Source organism: Euphorbia lathyris, chromosome 8, assembly GCF_963576675.1.
Source record: "Euphorbia lathyris chromosome 8, ddEupLath1.1, whole genome shotgun sequence".
NCBI lineage: Eukaryota > Viridiplantae > Streptophyta > Magnoliopsida > Malpighiales > Euphorbiaceae > Euphorbia > Euphorbia lathyris.
Genome location: NC_088917.1, coordinates 14,504,031 through 14,514,206, shown reverse-complemented (window position 1 = coordinate 14,514,206; position 10,176 = coordinate 14,504,031). Strand labels below are relative to the sequence as shown.

Sequence of the window (10,176 nt, the reverse complement as noted above, 5' to 3'; positions counted from 1 at the left end):
TTCCCAAAATACCATTCATATATATATATATATAGCACTTAGAAATTTCTTACTCTTTCTTCTTTATCTCTTTCGTTTTACTTCGTATTTTTCGCAAACTGCAAAGCCAGCAAAGATGATAGTACTTAAGAACATGAAATTTACTTCATATTTTTCGCAAACTGTGAAACATGCAAAGATAATACTATTTCGCATAATGACTTTTTCTTCACAGTTTTCGCAAAATGCAAAGTAAAAGTCATGTTCTTAAATAGTATTATCTTCGCAGGCTTCACAGTTTGCAAAAAATGGGAAGTGGTATATAACAAGAAGGGTGCGACAATAAGTCTAATATTAAGATCATAACATCATCAAAATTTACAACAAGATTGCAACAATAACGATAACATTAAAATCATAACATTATCAAAATTTACAACAAGATTGCAACAATAATTCAAACCTTAAACTCTAAGAATTTGCTTCCAGAACAGAATGATTAGCAAAATGTTCTGAAAGCACACTTTCTTCCTAATGTACTTCCAGTGTGCTTTCAGGACATTTGGGAGAGAGTGGGCTTCCAGAGCATTTGCTAAGAAGTTCAGAAGTAAAAGGAAGTTCAGAAGCAGAAGGAACTAGAACATTAGAGTGCTTCCAGGCTTTGCAGAAGCAAGAAAAATCAGCAGCGTCATACATAATTAATAGTCATTGGGATGATAATGGTGATTTGTCTTTTCTTTTCAGAATCAAGAAAAATCAGCATGTTCACCATCTTCACCACATCCCAATCGCCCCTCAGTACGATTGATGTATTTGTATTCAAGATAAACGGGTCATTGTGATTGATGCTTTTGTATTCAACCTTCACAAAAAATTAAGTCATTTTAGGAAAATAATGAAAGAAAAGCTTTGCAAAGAGAGAATCTGCGAAGAAAAAAACACTTGAAAAATGATGAATTTTATTTTACAAAATGAGTTTGTGTCACATTTTATAAAATCTGTGAAGAAAAAATCACATGGAAAATGATGATTTTGCTCATAATCTGTTTACACGAGTTCAAATAAATTGCTAAATGTATTATAAAAAATAAAAGCAATACATATCCATCCGAGCAACAAAGGCCGGACTTCATATCTCTGCCATATCGAAAAAGCAAGTCTTTTTGAGTAACCCTCAAGTCTTGGTATCTGCATAATCAAAAGCATGTGTATAATTAACGGTTGTCGGATCCACCAAAAATAATTAATACTTCACATCCCTTAGTTATAGGCTTGCACAAGGGTAAGTAAAGATCGTACCCAAAGGATTAACACTGATTTATTCGCAAATATAACCGAACAATTAACCAAAAGTAAACAGGGGGAATTGAAATAGTTGGTTACTGAATTGATAAAAATCACAAAGTCAAATTGAAACTGAATATAATGATTGAATAGGACGCAAGGAATTCAGTTAGTCTTGATCATTGACAGTAATGATATTTCTCCTAAATTGCATATTAGATTAGTTTGGTATATTCTTCCTAATTAATAAATTAACTAAGTAAGACTGTAGTTAACTCTTAATTAACAAATAACCTTACCTCAACGTTTAAGATTCAATCTGTTAACAGCGTTACGAATTAGAAGAACATAATCTAGGCCAACCAATTCTCAACGATATTGATTCAGAAACCTAATTACTCATTCACTTGATGTGACAAAATCGAATATAAATGTATTAATGTCACGTGGAGACATCTTAATTGTCAATCTGATTATCCCCAAATACAGTCTAGAATTCAACTTTATAAAATCAATTACTGCTTACTTGGATTTAACTAAATAATGACTCGTTAATTATCTAGTTTAATCAAATAGTTACATGCCAGTTTAATCAAATAAACAATCAGTCGTTATCATTCAAAAGCAAACTAACAATTGAGATCAAATCCCTAAACACAATGAATAAGCAAATGATATGAATAAAGAGAAATATTAGAAGAAAAACGATCTCACAATACTTAAAGATTCCTGCCTTTGAATTATCATTTAACCGAAATAAAGGATTTAGCTACGAATAGCTATTAAGAACAATAAGTATCTGTCTTTTTCAGTAAATAATGAAAAAACGATGATCTCCAAAAGTAAAATCTAAGGAAGAAGAGAGAAATCAATTCTAAAATCTAAAGTTTTTTTTTGGTAGAAAAGATAACTTTAGCTAACAAAAGAATATTTTTCAAAATCAGAAATCTTTTCTAATCTTGCTCTATCCCTCATTTTCTGCCTTCTTGTTTGAGTAGGAAAAAGTCCTGATCAATTTAAACATCAGCAATTCCGAAGGCCTTAATGTTAGGCAAGACTAACTCCATCTTTGTTTCAGCTCCAAATTCCTTTTTAGTCCAAAGTTTCTTCAAATTAAGTCTAATTCTGCTCATTTTAATCATTTGAGTCCTGTGGAGACAAATCATACCAAAACAAGCAATAACACCCAAAATAACACTAAATTAATTAAATAACCTAGCACTAAAGTGGACATTTGAACGTTGAATTTGACACTTATCAAAACACCCCACACTTACCCATTACTTGTCCCCAAGCATATCAGATCATGTCAGCAGTTCTTTACTCTTATGATTTCATGTTTACCAACTTTTCCCGATCCTCCCCTCATAATGTAAAGATTATCAGCCATCAACTCTCAAAGCCAAGACATTATTCATATTTAAACACACAACGTAACCACTTGAAAAATCTCAGCAATCGAGTCTTTAACCATGTACATAAAGTATGAATTAAAATCAACAACACCCTCACGGAAATCACTCATTACACTCAAGTGTTTTGGGCTATGATTAGTGATAACTAGGGATGGATTTCCGATCAACTCTCTTCCCTGTGGGGGCGTCGTTGGGTTCGATCGAGGGAAGCTCTGATGCCAAAGTTAGTATGGTAGAAGGAGAATAAACTATATTGACAAAGGTAGGGTTTAAGGAAGAGAGTGAGTGTGTACCTCAATAGCTAGGGGTGCAAGCTATTTATAGTCATGTGATCGTAACTCCCAGTAACCAGAAAGTCTCCATTAATGCCTCATTAATGGCGGTTACGGATCTCTCTTAACTGTGGCCGTTAGCTCATTAACGGTTCATTAATTGTCTTTGTTGGGAATCGGCTCGGGCGGGCCGATCGAGACGCGTAGGCGGATCTCGCGTAGGTTTAACTACAGATAGCGTGTGGCGAAATCTAGGAGATCCGCCACATAAATGATTTGCTTGATACGCCACTGCTTCCCCGGCGTTCCCAATACGCCGCCGTTTTGGTAAATATCCACTTTGATCCCATGGATAATATCTTGATGTTATCAGAAACCCCCCTAAGTTCCGTTGAAGTCCTTTAGGGCTTTTGAGCTTCTTCGCATGCCGTCATTATGAATTGCATTTATGGTCACTCTGTTCCAGGCCATTCATTAGGTGACATGTGTCATAGGCGCGCTGCTCGAGGGAAGAACGAACATCTTCTTCCATCTCCCTCTTCTCTTTCCAATTCATTTGCGTCTTCCTTTTTCACTCTTCTTCGACTTTTTCCAGAGCTTTTTCCGGAGTCCAGAATCGTCAAAGCCTCTAACTCTCATGTAAGTGAATCTTTTCGCTTTGTTTTCTGGATGTTTATGAGTTCTTCTGAGTCTACCCTCAAACTCTTTAATTTGACCACTTCCTCTGAAACCATAATTAGCTGGACTTCCTCTTTCGAGAGTTCTAATTCTTCTGAGAGTACTGCTAGTTGCAACCTAACCGAGTTGCGCAACTCGGTGAGTAGTAGCTATCGAACTCATTTAGTTAGGACTCAGAACTTTCCCATCGCCGCGACCCATATTGTTCCGGCGATAGATTCTAGGAGATTTTCCGGAATGGAAGCTTCTCCTTCAACTCCGTTTAGGAAAAAGCTACTTAGGGCGGAGTCTACTTCGTCCCGTATGAGCGCTTCGGATCTAGCCAATTTGGCGGATCGTTACCCTTGGATCAAGGATTATGAGACCGAGTTGGCGGCTGCTCATCAAAGACCCTCCTGTCCGCCCGTTGGGTACTTGTCCGTTTATAGCTGCCATGTGGAGAGGGGATTCCGTCTTCCTCTTCCCAAAATGATGGCGGATATCCTGGAGTATTTTGGGATCATTGTCTCCCAGCTGCATCCAAATGGCTGGTTAGATTTGGCCTTGGATTGTTATTTGGCTTCGGACCTAGAGGTAGTCTGTAACCCTCGAGTCTTCCGGTCTCTTCACAAACCAACGAAACGAAAGGCCGAATCTTTTTACACTTTTGCTAAATTCAAGACTTATTCGCCCTTCTACGGTAAGATGTCAAATGTCCATCTCTGGGACGAAAGATTTTTCTTTGTAAAGATAAAAGAGGGCGAACCTCTGAGATTTCCGTAGGTTTGGAATGCCAAACCTCTACACATGGCTGGAGACTTACGCATATTGACGGACAACGATGAGAAAGTGGCGGATCTCATGAAAAGCATCAAGGCAGATGCTTGGACATATGCTGACGCCTTGGAATTTATGATGAATGACATCCCCCTGATCCGTCGGGAAGGGGACAAGATTACTTACGTGAAGTTTACACAGCTAGATGAAGGTAACCTTGTTTCTTCCTTGAACTTTGATTATTTTATTGTTCCCTTGTCAGGGGTTTGTCTGAGGCCAGTCGCGTCCTTGTAGAGATGCGTAAGAAGCAAAAGGAGCTGGAGGCCCAGAAGGATACGCAGGTGGCGGATCCCCAGAAGAGTGCTGGAAAGCGTCCTGCTGAAGAAGTCGCGGATCTTCCCCTGCAGAAGAAGAAGAAATCCACAGCTTCTGGTGGAGGAAAGTTGATGGCGGATGCCATGAGAGCTGAGAAGCCTATAGTGGAGAAGGAACAGGTATGCTTGCCTTAACATCCCTCCTTTCTCTGCCATGAATCTTAGTTTTGACCTTTTAATTCTTGTACAGGTGGTGAAGCCTGACTTAGGTGGATACTGGCTTGCCAAGTATGGGGATAAAGGGTCTGTGGGGAACGAGTCCGTTATCAACGATCTCGATGAGGCCCTTGGTTAACTTGGAGAAGTACAGGTGAGCCAGGATAAGTTCTCCGGGACAGCCCATGCCAAGATGAGTAAAATGGATCTCCTTCTGGTAAATTTTTCTTTTGTTTTTCACATTTTTGGATGAAAGAGTGATATCTCTTGAGGAGATTTTGGTTTTTACTTCCTCCTTTGTTTTGATAGGCCTACACGCATGTACGTGCTATGGAGGCGGATCTTCTCCAAGGGGTGGCGGACAAGGCGACCATAAAAAGGCTAGAGAAAGAGGTTGTCGTTGCCAACGCGAACGCTGCTTCCGTCGTTGCTCTTAATGAGAGTAAGGATGCTGAGATCTTTAGATTGAAGGAGAAGATAGATGCGGATGCTGAAGATCACAAGGCTGCCTTATCGAATACGGAGATCCTGGCAGGGGAACGAGCTTACTATTATGGCGAGTGGATCATGGCGTATGTCAAGCTTGCTCATCTTGAGATCGATTTTGTGGATCCTGAGTATGTGGTCCCTGACGTGGAGGATTGTCTTAAGTATCGCAAAATCCCGAACGTCAAGGACTTCATCCGCAATTATATTCGCAAAGTGATGAATGGATCCGCCGAAGAGAGCAAACCCCTTGTTGATCTCGAACCAGAGGACCTTGATGAAGTATCCCAGAAGGCGGGTGATAAGAGTAATGAGCTGATAACTGATTGTACTGTTCCTCAGGAAGGAACCATTTCTGTAGAGAAGGAGGTCCCTCTAGAGGGCGCATCTGGTGAGAAAGATGCTAAGGAGGATGCTCCTATAGATGTTTAGTTTTTGTAAACTAAGTATAATTTTTTATTTAAATCCTTGTTATAACCATTTATCTTTACTTTACGCTTTATATCTTTCAGCAAGTAAATCCATAGGTTTTAGGATTGGTTTTGTTGGTTCGAGGTAGGTGGCCAGCCATACCCCGGGACGTGAGCCTTTGTGAAGGCTTGGAGCTTTTATTCCTTTAGAGGAAGTTAAGCTGCCTTAGGCGATCGATTGGCTTCCTATCATTGAGGTGAATCGATCCGCCACTAGGACTTCGGACTCTTCTTTGGAAAGGGTGTGAGAGTGTAAAGATCTCACGTCTGAGAAATGTTTTAACTCTATCTCTGACGGGGATCAATTTGTTTCCTATCTTTGAGGTAGATTGATCCGCCGCTGAGATTGTTCTCCTATCTTTGAGGAGAAAGTATTTATGCCATGATAGCATTATCCTACTTGTGGGAATGTGTTTGTTGCCTCCCTTTTTTTTTGAATCTGGAATATTTATATTACTGCAGGAAAAGTACTCAAAGAAATAATTCGCAAGATGAAAATTGCTTTTTATTAAATGGCGATGCGCCTTATTACAACGGATTGGTCTTATGCGTGAACCTCGTTAAAACCTTTAATAAGAAAAACCTCATGGGATAAAAACTTTACTAAAGGAAAAAGAGTACTCAAGACCTTGGTTACATTCTACTTTCTGGCGAAATATTTGCGGAGGTTCTGAATGTTCACGTCCGTGGCAATGTATTTCCCTCCGCATCCTGTATCTTGAAAGTGGCAAGTCCAATTTTGGTGACAATTTTATATGGCCCCGTCCAGGTGATCCCCAACTTTCCTTTGCCTTCCAAAGATTGAATTTTGTCCGCCTTGCGGAGTACGAGATCTCCTGGATTTAAGTCCATGAGTTTGGCGTGTTTGTTGTGATAGGCTGCGATCCTTTGTTTGTAGGCGGCCATCCGTATATACGCCTTCTCCCTTCTTGTTCCAATTGGTCAAGACTCTCCCTTAACCTTTGGTCGTTCCTGTCTTCACAGTAGAATAAAACTCTGTCAGTAGGGACCTGAATCTCAACGGGAATTACTGCTTCCACTCCGTACGTGAGGGCGAACAGTGATTCGCCAGTCGCAGTTCGAGGTGTGGTTCTGTATGCCCATAGGACATTCATGAGGTGATCCGCCCACTTTTTGTTATGCTCTCCCGGTCTCTTTTTTATGCCTTTGACAATCGTTCGATTTGTTACCTCAGTCATCCCATTAGATTGGGGGTAGTAAACAGAGGCGAACCTGTTTTGAATGCCTTGGCTTTCGCAGAATGTTCTGAACTCTCCGCAATTGAACTGAGTCCCATTGACGGTAATAATCGTGTGGGGAACTCCAAATCTTCCAACTATGTTGTCTCTGACAAACTCGACCATTCGCTCTGCACTTATGGAAGAGACTGCTTCGGCCTCAACCCACTTCGTAAAGTGGTCTACAGCTACTACAACATATTTCCTCTGTCTTTTGGTAGGAGAAAAGGGACCAACAATGTCAATTCCCCAAACTGCAAAGGGTCGTCCTTCGATGATGGGCCTTTGAAGATTCTTAGCCGTGTGAGAGTCATTTGCATGAACCTGACAATTGTGACAGGTTTCTACCAACCTCTGAGCCTCAAGTTCCGCCGTGGGCCAATAAAACCCTGCCAGTCTAGACTTTTTTAGAATAGAGGCGGGCGCTTCATGGGCTCCGCAGGCACCCTCGTGTAGCTCCTTGAGGATCTATTGTCCCTCTTCTGCCGTGACACACTTCAACCAGGGATGTCCAAAAGATTTTCTGTATAGGCAATCATTTATTAAGGAGAAATAAGCGGCTTTTCTTACCGTCCGCCAAGCTTCTTCTTTGTCTTGAGGCGAAGTTCCATCTGCAAGATACTGGCGGATAGGTGATCTCTAATCATCTTCAACTGATGTTAAAAGAGATACAGTTTCAGAGACAAATGCTGGCGCCGTTTTGACTTCGAACGGGCATTGCAGGTCCGCCCATTGTTCTTTGCTAGAAGCCAGTTTAACGAGATGGTCAGCTTCTACGTTTGATCCCCGAGGCACATGGACTAGCTCCCACTTAGTTTCCTTGTTCTCAAGGTAGCTCAGCAGCGTTTTGACCTCTTCTACATATTTGGCCAAGATGTCATCTTTCACTTCAAAGTTTTTTATTACCTGATTGACCATGAGCTTGGAGCCACTATAGATCACGATCCGCTCGGGTGTAATCTCCTTCAACAGACGTAGCCCCAATATTAAGGCCTCATACTCCGCTGCATTATTCGTTGTGGGAAAGTCTAACTTCGCTGCATAATGTAGTTTTATGTAACGCGGCCCTTTGATCACGATGCCTATCCCTGCACCCTCAACAGAAGAAGCCCCATCTGTGTACATCGTCCATTCTTCAACTTTAGATTTGGGGAGATTCACTCCTTCTTCAGTGAATTCATTCACAAAGTCTGCCGAGACTTGGCTTTTCAGAGCAGATCTACCTTCATAACGGACATCAAACTCAGCTAGGCGGATTGCCCATTCCATCAATCTCCCCGAAGTTTTTGGCTTTTGCAGCACCTTTCTCATGGGTATACTGGTGCGGATAATGACTGTATGAGCCTGGAAATAAGGTCTAAGGCGAATCGAAGTGGTGACAACGGCCAGTGCCATCTTATCCAATTTCGAATATCGTGTTTCAGCGTCTTTTAGAACTTTGCTCACATAATAGATCGGGTACTGCTGGCCGTCTTCTTCCCTTATCATGACAGTACTAACTACTTTATCTGTGACAGAGACATACATGTAAAGATTCTCACCTTTTAATGGTCTGCTCATCAAGGGAGGTTCTGTGAGGAAGCGTTTGATTCCTTCGAAAGCTTGCTTACAATCTTCATTCCACTCGAATGCTTTCTGTTTTTTGATCACCTCATAGAAGGGTAGGCATCTACGAGCTGAGCATGAAATGAACCTGCCCAAGGCTATGATACGCCCGTTGAGACGCTGCACCTCTCTAACATTTTGTGGCGTCTTCATATCCAGAACAGCTTGAATCTTGTCTGGATTTGGATTCACCCCTTTCTGGCTAATCATGAATCCCAGGAATTTTCCATAGGTCGCCCCAAAGGTGCATTTCTCTGGATTCAATTTAATATTGTGCTGTCGTAGGACCCCCAGGACTTCCCTTATGTCATCCGCATGTTTCTCCACGGCGGTACTCTTGATGATCATATCATCTACATAGACAGAAAAGTTGTCACATTTTCTCCCCTCAAATATTTTATTCATCATCCGCTAGTAAGTTGCCCCTGCATTTTTGAGTCCAAAGGGCATGACCTTAAAGCAATAGGTCGCTTGGTGTGTTACGAATGAAGTTTTGATCCTATCAGATGGCTCCATCGGGATTTGGTGATAGCTCGATTTTACATCAATAAAGGAATACATGGCGTGTCCGCGGTTCCGTCTACTAGAATATCAATACATGGTAAAGGGTAGTTGTCTTTGGGACAAGTGACGTGGCCTTCTGCAGTTGTGGAGGAAGGCCGATCTTAGGGATAAGTGTACCCCGTCGTTATCAAGTAATAAATTTCTGGAAAAGTCCAGGTATCGTCCACAGGATTTATTTCTGCAAGTATCGAATTACTTGGTTTCGGGTGTTACCTAGGCTTAGGGGGGTTTGAGTTTGTTTTTCTTAAGTTAATCTACTCCTAGGTTGAATTATACTACTCCTAGCTAAGTTATCTGATTCTAACTAAGTTATTCTATGCCTAATTAAGTTACTCTACCCCTAATTAAGTTAAACTACTCCTAGGTGATCTTTTACCAATGTAATTATCCGAAAGAACATGAAGGGATACGATGATAATGAAAATAGATTGTTTAGACAACGGAATTAAAACCTAATCTAAGTCACTTGTGTCCGAGGCGATTAACCCTACCTATCCTCTTGAGGTCCCTAGTTCGTGATTCCCTTGTAAGGCCGAAACTAGCTCTAAGGCTCAGCAATTTGGGCTTAATCTTCTATAGGGTCGTCAATCCTATAGGCACTGACTAGGTCAGATTCAGCTCGCAATATGTGCCAACTTAATTTTGGGATTATCGAATGAGTTAAACCAATTAGACAAAGCGTAAGACAAAGATTGAAGCAATAAAACAATTGAAGAAACAGAACTATAATATATATCAAAGATGGAAAGTATTGTCACGAAGATACAATGAGCTTAGGATTCATAACATGGATCAGAGGCTAGACAGAATATAAAAGAAGAAAAATCCCTTTCAGGGAACCTGTCTACCAATGCAGACGTCTTCCTAGGACTTAAAGATGGAGCTTGAGCAATCCTCGG

The 10,176-nt window shown here is 40.9% G+C and overlaps 1 protein-coding gene across 2 annotated transcripts in view; it reads right to left on the bottom strand.

The window, feature by feature from the left end:
* Window positions 1–555: 555 nt before the first annotated feature.
* The window catches only part of LOC136202779 (uncharacterized), a 29,374-nt gene continuing 19,753 nt past the window's right edge, over window positions 556–10,176 (bottom strand). Inside the window, exons 7-8 of one of the 2 annotated variants that reach the window (XR_010674577.1) lie at window positions 1,080–1,167; window positions 556–841 (exon numbers count right to left, since the gene is read on the bottom strand). The gene's annotated coding sequence lies outside the window, so the exon portion shown is untranslated. Of the gene's footprint in view, window positions 842–938; window positions 1,168–10,176 lie in introns of those variants that run through there. The other variant, XM_065993650.1, reaches the window with a different exon arrangement.